We start from the raw sequence: 8,098 nt of genomic DNA, 5'->3' as shown, positions 1-8,098 counted from the left end.
ACACAAGGCACCCGGTGGCAGCATCCATCTATTGAAACTACTAATTAATGAAAAAAGAATGTGAAAAAAGAAGAATGCGGAACAAGCAACAACGTTGCGTCAGCTCACAGTATCGGGCATAATTTGGGAAATCAGGGATGTGGAAAATTAAGACGGCGGCAGCAAAGCCAACTGCTTGCAGTGAAACATTATTTGCCTTCGCCAGCTCAGCAGCTGGCGGGACGGGCGAAGAACAGTCGAGGCTGCCCAGGCGCAGCTGCTGGTGCTAGCTGACGCCCTCCACTTGAGATAACAACAGGATGGTAGGCGAAGGGAGGTGCGGCTCACTGTTTGCGGCGGCTGAACGTCCATGCGCTGATGCCGTGGTAGAAGCAGATGAGCTGCGGGACAAGGCGCGGGCGGGGTGGGTGAGTGGGTGGGGGGCAGCCAACCACCACCTGGATTGAAAGCAGGTCAGCTGAAATGCCCTCTCCACCAGCAGGTGCGCATGTGGCGACAAGTGCCGCAGTTTGCCATGCTCACCCTTGAGGGCATGATGCCTTCTCTGTGGTCGTGGCAGAACTCTGGAGTCATGTCATTGCACGGCCAGCGCCGGGCATCTGCAGCAAAGCAGGGGAGGGCCCTCACTTTGGCGCACGTGGTGCAGACTGTGGAGCAGCAGCAGATGGCTCACTCACCGAGGGGGTCTGGCACCTTTTGGGGGGCGCCGCGCTTGCGGCTTGCGTCCAGCTGGTGTTGCAAGAGCGCTGGTGTCCCGCACCCAGGGCAGAAGGCCGGCACAGTGACCACCTCCCCGTCCACCAAGCGCTGCAGCATGAGCTGGGCCGGCAGCTCTTCATTACTGTCGCCGCCGCCAACGCCAGGAGCTGCAAAACCGCCCACGTCTACTGCAGGCCCCGCTTCTGCTGCGCCATCACTGCCGCCTTCCATGTCCACTGCCTGCCCGCCCGCCTCTGGCGCTGGTGCCTGGTCAGACGCAGCAGGGGCTGGTGCGTCTGCCGCTGTGGGGGTGGCCGTCCCTGCTGCACCAGTTGCTGCTACTGCCTGGGGAGCCGCCCTCTGCAAGCCGCGGGTGGCAATCAAGTCGCAAGCGCTCAAAGCAAACAAGTCAGGAGTACATGAAAATTCATGTCCCAGATGCAGGTTGCACGGCAGGTCCCAGGAAAAGCTGCAGGTCGCCTGTACGGTTCCTCTGCGCCGCCTGCTGCTGCCCTTGCTTGCCTTGTGCCGCTTGCGCCGCTGGTCCTGCGCCTCATCATTCTGCTGGCGGGCGGCACGCATACGCTCACGGTACCCACGCGAGTGGTATGCGTTGCACAGAGTGGCCTGCGGGGGAGGAGGAAACATGGATGCTGGAGCAGGGTCGCGGGACAGCACAGTGCTGCTGCCCCCACTGCTCCCACCAACCTGTGTGTCTGGATGCGTGCGCCTGTTCCTTGAACTGGTGAGACAACAACACTTGCTGCACCGATTGCTGCCAGCAGCAGCAGATGCATGAGATGCATTGCTGCCTGCTGCTGGGTTTGGTGCTGCTGCCGCTGCCAACGCCTCCTGCGGAGCCGGGCTTGCCAGTGCAGGCGGCGCCACGGGCGTATCTGCTGCCCCCGCGGGAACAGCACTTGCTGCTGCTGCTGCTGCGGGCGGCACAATTGCCATAGCTGCTGTGGCGGGCTGCACATCCTCTGCCAGGAGTGACGCCTGGGCATGCGGTGCTGGCATGTCCAGCGGCCGTTTCCCGGGAAAAATGTCAGAGCAGCTTCTGCGGGGCGCGAAAGGTGTAGGGGGAGATGCGGTGGGTGGGTGAAGAGCAGGGTGCAGGCGTGCTTCAGCATGAATGAGACACAGCGGATAGGCAGCCACAAGTCTCAGGAAGTACCAGCTGACGTGCGCTGTCCAGCCACACAGCCAGTCTAGTTTGAACTGAGCCCGCTCTGCATGCAGCCCACCCACCTGCACATTGACTCCTGGGCGCTCACCACCGTGCCGCACCTGGTGCAGCGCTCGTCTTGGGCCATCGCCTGAGGCAGGAAGGGGGCGCGCAGGCAGGTGAGGCGGTTCAGGGCAGGGTTCCGGTTAGACACACATTGATTGCTGCGCCTACGCACTGTGCAGTAACGGCGGCAGCACAACCCCGGCCACCGCCTGTCTCACCTGGTCCGTGGCGGCAGCGCAGCCCGCCTCCTCATCCGCGGCACTTGGCCCCACTGCGTCGGCAGACTGCTGCTCCGCGGCCGGCTGCTGCTGCTCCTCCTCACCCCGCTCCATCGGGGCAGGCTGCTCGCTGTCCTCCTCCTCATGGTGCGCCGCAGCATCCTGCATCTGCACCTCTACCGTCTCCTGGCAGGCAGGGGCGGCATCGGCCGCCTCGCCCTGGGCTGCTGCGCCGCTTGCCAGGAACTCGACAAACTGCATTGCAGGTGGTGGGACATGGTTTTCATTTCAGGGCTTAACTGTATGCCAGATTGTAAATTGGAAGCCCTCACCGAGCACGCGCGCAAAGCCGTTGCGAAGCCTGTCCTCATCTGGTGCCACCCCACATTGCTCCTGCCACCCTAGGCGATGCTGCACTGCGGTCACATGCGACAGATTTCTCACCGCAGGTTCAGCTTCCAGGACCCACTCGTAGGTTCCCCAAGAGGAGGAAGAGTCCTGGTTGCTTGTGGCGGGCGGCATCGCCCCGACCGCCGCTGCCGCCCAGCCGTTGCCGGCAAGCAACTGATTGATCTTCGCGCGCTCATCGTCGGGCAACTTGTTGATGTCCGAGGATTTCTCGGCCAGGAGGGACGTCCAGAGGTCTTCGAATGAAGACTCCACCGACACAGACGCATCCTGAAAAGAGGGCGGGCTGGTCTTTAGGGTAAGCTACAACAAGCCAGGATGCCGCCAATGGTTGACAGAGACGGACAGCAAGCGATGCGGCAAAGCGTATAGCAGGTCCGCCGCGCGGCGCTCCCCTGGGCGCTCCCCATGCAAGGAATGCCGCGCATGCCCCCAACGCCCCCCCCAAGGGCGGCAATACCATTTAATAGCCCCAGGATCGCTTGAGGCGGCCGGCGGAGGCGCCACAAGCGAGCAGCCGTGCGATGGTGGCGGTGCGCCTTCACACGCCGGCCCATGCTCGCAGCGGCACTGCCAGCACGCATCAGCGCATTCGATCACTCTTGGAGTCTCACCGGCGGCGGCTGCGGGAGGCTGAGAAGTGCGGCTGCCCATTCCATGAGAATGTGTGATGAATTCTTCAGGATGCACTTAAAAGGTGCCAATGCACGCTTAAATTTCTCTGTGGTGTATCTGGGTAGGGAAACGGGAGTTTACAAGCGGCAAATGAGTGCCCTGTTGGTGGCATGTTAGAGTGTAAGCCTGCGTGGCAAGAAAGCATGTGTAAAGCACGGGCAGCGGCAGCAATCGCTCTAGTTTTACTTGTTATCGTGTTGGGTCGTGTGACGGCTTGCTGGCAGTGCTTCCCGGCCATCCCGTGCTTGTCTTTTGACACCGGCATCTGGGGTTCCTGGTGCGGCGCTTGTGCGCAGGCTGTAGCCAGCCTGCAGCGTCAGAGTGCAACTGCAACCACCTCAAGAGCGGTGCGTTGCCGTGCCGTGAGCGGTAGTCGTCGCGGGGCGCCACCCCGCCACACTTTGCCCGCCGCCGCCGCCGCCGAGCCGGTGGCCTCGTGCCTTCATGGAGCCTGCCTCCGAGCAACAGCAGCAGCAAGGTGTGCCAGCCAGCGTACTGGCGGCCCTGGCCTCTCCGCTTCCAGCTGACCGGCACATCAGCGGGGGCAAGCCCCCGTTGTCCTTTGGCCAACGAGGCTGGGCGCTCCAGGTCTGTACGCTGGGACAATGCAGAACATCGCGTTGGGCCTTTCTTGACTGTCCCTTGCTGGAGGCATTATACAGTCTTGCCTGCATCCCTGGCTTACAGTTTTACATGAAGGGAGGGCAGGTCTGGTTTGGCCGGCTAGACCGCCAGCGTGCAGCAGTCGCAGCCGACCTAGTGAGGTTGTGGCGGCTCCAGAAGCACATCCAAGGACCGCCGGAGGTAAGTTGGAAGCATGCCTGTGTCGCCTTCGCCTGGACCTGAGTTTCCATGAAAGCAGCCTCCCGCTCTTCCTGCATGTCCCGCAGGCCCCGCAGGACGGCTGGACTGTGCCAGGTGCATGCTATGAGCAGGATGAGGAGCTGCTGCGCCGTCTAAGGTCTGTCGAGGTCGAGCTGGTGCACAACTCGTGTGTTTTGCTTGCCATGCCTTTGGCAGCAAACATCCATGCACGTATTCAAGCTGTGTGATTTGAGTTCACAACATGGCACTCTTGGCCTTGGATGCAGGAAGGTCAGCACTGTGCAGCAGATGCAGAGGTTCCTGGCTTCGGTGATTGAGCAAGACGCACGCGCAGAACGCTCGGCTGCACCACACACATGGCAGCAGCAGCCGCAACAGCGTGCGCAGCAGGCAAGCAGCTACCTGCCCTTCTGGCCGCGGCGCACCACCAGCATTGCTACAGCACTGGCTGCAGCTGTGCCGCCTGAGCAGGCAATCGTTGGTGCTTTCAAGTCGGAGGATGGCGGCCAGTTCAGCTTAACCTTCAAGGTGCGCTGTTCAAATGAAGCAGGAAGACGTGTGCCTGCCCAGGGCCATGCATGCTGGAAGCCCGCTTGGGCCGCACCTTTCCAAATTGTGGGCCTCGTGCTGTTCGCAGTTTCAGAGACTCAACAGCAATGCCCAGCTAGGTGGGCTCACCCTTCAGCAAGCTGCAGTGGCAGCAGATTTGGTGCTGACGTGGCGGCGTGAACTGCACGACCCATTGCGGGGGAAGGTGAGCCAGGATTGTGCTTTCGATGGGCTATAGCAGCTGTGCCCCTTTATCGTGGTTGCAGCAGAGAGGGAGATGTGCCAGAGGGCTGCATAGCCAGCTAGCGCCCACCCCTCTCTTCCCGTGCGTCCGCCTTGCAGGTTGCTGGGGCCCCGATCATTGTTGCAAGTGCAGGGTATGCTGAAGATGAGCAGCTGCTTGCCCAGCTGAGGTGCGCTCCCTCCCCCTCTGCGTGCCCGCCCTGCCTGTCCCTCCGCATCAGCCAGCCAGCCTAGCCTCCCCCTGCTGCCTGCCTGTCTGTCTACCCATGGATTTGAGCTTACCACGTCTCAGCAGATGCACATGATCTGCGAACACTGCTGCTGGTGCGCCTATGCTTGCAGGCGCATCTCCTCCCCCAGTCAGATGAAAATGTGGCTGAGGTCGGTGCTCAGCGACGCATTGCCTGCGAACATTAAGGACGACCAGAGCGCAGGGGGCTCTGGCGCAGAGGTACGCATGCCATCGACCCTCGTTTGCAGAGTGCGCGCAGCGCCTGGCTGGCCACAGCTGACGGCAGCGGCGGTGCTGCCGTGTTGCAGGAGGAGCAGCGGTCGTGTGATAGCGATGGAGAGTCAGATGGCGAGGAAGACGAGGAGGGTTTGGAGCTGCCATTCCAGCCCTACACCACTGCCAGCATCGCAGCTGCACTGGCTGCTGAAGGGCCTCCGGGCGACGGTATCCATGGCGGCATCTGCAGGCCTCAAGGCGACGTTTGGAGGGTTTGGGTGCGCTTGTTCACAAACTGCCACGCAACGGGTTCTGAGGAACCTTCGCTGCGTCTGTTTGACGCTTGCTGCATGTCTGCACACCATCTGAGGTGCAGATCCATTGGAGGATGGGGCAGGCCTGGCTTGCGCTCCCCACCAAGCAGCACGCGGCGGTGGCTGCGGACATCGTGGTCATCTGGCGCCGCCACTGTGGCAACTCGCAGCAGCAGGTGCGCCAAGTGACGGCCTCTCACTCCAGGGTGCCCAGCTGGAGGTTTGCCGCTGCCCTGGTGGCAGCCCATGATGCCCCTAAGGGGGCTAGTGTCGGCTGGCTGCTGCTGCGCGTGCAGGCTGTCCAGGAGGCAGGTTTGAGGGGGCGCCCACTGAACCTCCCCCAGGCGGGCTACGCGCAGGATGCGCAGCTGCTGGAGCAGCTGAGGTGCGCTGCGCATGGGCGTCCGCTCACGCTGTTGCTTCTGCCCTGGGTCCAGTGCGTGAAACGCTTGGCAGCTAGCAGATGTGTTTGTTCTGTTGCTTCATGGCGCGGCACGCTTGGTTGACTCAATGCGTCCCTCCGTCCATCTGTGGCTCAACCTGCAGGCAACTCTCCTCTGCGGCCGAAATGAAGTGCTTCCTGTTGGCAGTGTTGGGGCATGCACCAGCAGCAGTCCAGCCCGGATTCATGCCAGCCGCCGCCGCTGGTGCGAGCCCGTTTACCGGCAGTCTCAAGCGCAAGCAGCGGGAGGCAGAGCGGGTTTTGCCCCAGCCACAGCAGCCAGAGCAGCAGCAGCAGCAGCAGCAGCAGGAACACCAGCTGCGCTGCTACTTCCGTGGGCCCAGCCTGCAACCCAGCCAGCCCTCCTGCGCTCCACTGGTCATACTGGCCACCAGTCAGCCCGGCATCGGCGGTACTGCCCTGTACCTGTGTCAATCCCAGCTGGCTCCAGAGTATGCTCGCTGCATGAGAAGGTCAACCGAGTCGTTCAGGTTGTTCATGAGGAGGGTGTCCTGGGACAAGGCGGATGAGCCGCGCGCCTTCATGCCGGTGAGATGCCTGAGCGCGCCTGTGACCCCTGCTCCCCTTCTTGCGCGCCTGCGGTCTTGCACCGAGCAGCCACACTGGTGTTGCTGGGCTGGCACCACATACCACACACCACACCCTTGACCGCGCCCGTGGCACCGGCCCCTCACACCAGCACCGCCCCCCCGCCTGCACAGGCGACGCCCACCGAGCTCGCGTTCCTACGGGCCCAGGGCTGCCTGAAGCCCCAAGCCTCTCATGCAGTCTGGGTGCTGCTGCCGCGCGCCTGCCGCGCCATGCAAGGCGCCGGGGGCTCCATGGCTGACGTAGCTGGGGCCCTGCGCCAGCTGGAGGCGGCGGGCACGCAGAACCTGCCACGCCTCAGCCTGCACGCGGGTGGGCCCTCGGCCGCCGCGGGCGCCGCCGCGGCCGACGACCAGCCCGGCGGAGCGGGCGAGCCGGCTGCCAAGCGGCACCAGGCTGGTGCCGGCTCTGTGGACCTTCTGGTGCTGCGCCCCTCGGCCACGCTGGCTCGGCAGCAGCAGCAGCAGCAGCAGCAGCAGCAGCAGCAGCAGCAGCAGCAGCAGCAGAAGCAGCAGGATGAGGAGGAGGGCAAGGAGGGCGAGGAGGAGGAGGACTTGCCTCCAACCCGGCCAGTCTCGCCCCGTGCCCAGGCGAGGGAGGAGCAGCTGGCTGGGCCGCAGCCGCAGCTCGCGACGCCGGCGCTGCAACCGCCCGCGGCAGGGCACTTGGCCACCCCGGGGGCTGCCTGGGTGGCAGCGGCTGGGCCCATCCCTGCCTGGGGAAGCGGCGGGGCTGCTGCCAACACTGCGGATGGTCGGGCGGCCGGCGGCGGCGGGCCGGCTGCCCTGCTGGCCCAGCTGGCTGCGGCCGAGCGGCAGGCGTCTGTGGCGAGGGCGATGGCGGCGTTTGCTGCAGCCGACGGGAGCAGCCCTGACAGCATGCTGCGCCCGCTGCAGCACCTGGTGCTGGCAGAGCAGGGCGGCCTGGTGCTGCAGGTGTGTGTGGCAGGGTGGGCGGGGTGGGGTCGCTGTGGTGCCCGCTCGCTTGCTCCTGGCCCGCACGTTTCGCAATCAGATTGCCTGTGGAGCCCCGCTGGCTGCTGCTGAGCGCGTCACCAGCTCACGGCCCACCCCCTCCTGCCCGCAGCAACTGGTGGACAACTGGCAGGCGCACACGCTGGCGCAGCAGCGGCAGGCGTTTGGCGCGGCGCTGGTCGCGGCGGAGCGGGGCGGCTGGGACCAGCTGGAGGCGCGCCTACGCCTGGCCCTGGAGCTGGCCGCCTGAGCTGACGCGCTGGGCGTCAAGATGGTTGTGCGTTTGACCCCTCCCTTTCCCAATGCTTTGCCGTTTACTGGTAGAGCAGTGGCATCCCTTGTCAATAATTTTATCTCAGACTGACAACATGGACTTTATTCTGATCATGGCAGGCAGGTGGGTGACAGGGTGGTGGCTGGGCGGTGGTGGCGGCGGAAGGTGGGGGGGTGGGGGGGGTGG

The sequence above is a fragment of the Chlorella variabilis genome, assembly GCF_000147415.1.
Source record: "Chlorella variabilis unplaced genomic scaffold CHLNCscaffold_5, whole genome shotgun sequence".
Classification (NCBI taxonomy): Eukaryota; Viridiplantae; Chlorophyta; class Trebouxiophyceae; order Chlorellales; family Chlorellaceae; genus Chlorella; species Chlorella variabilis.
This window is presented reverse-complemented; position numbering follows the sequence as displayed.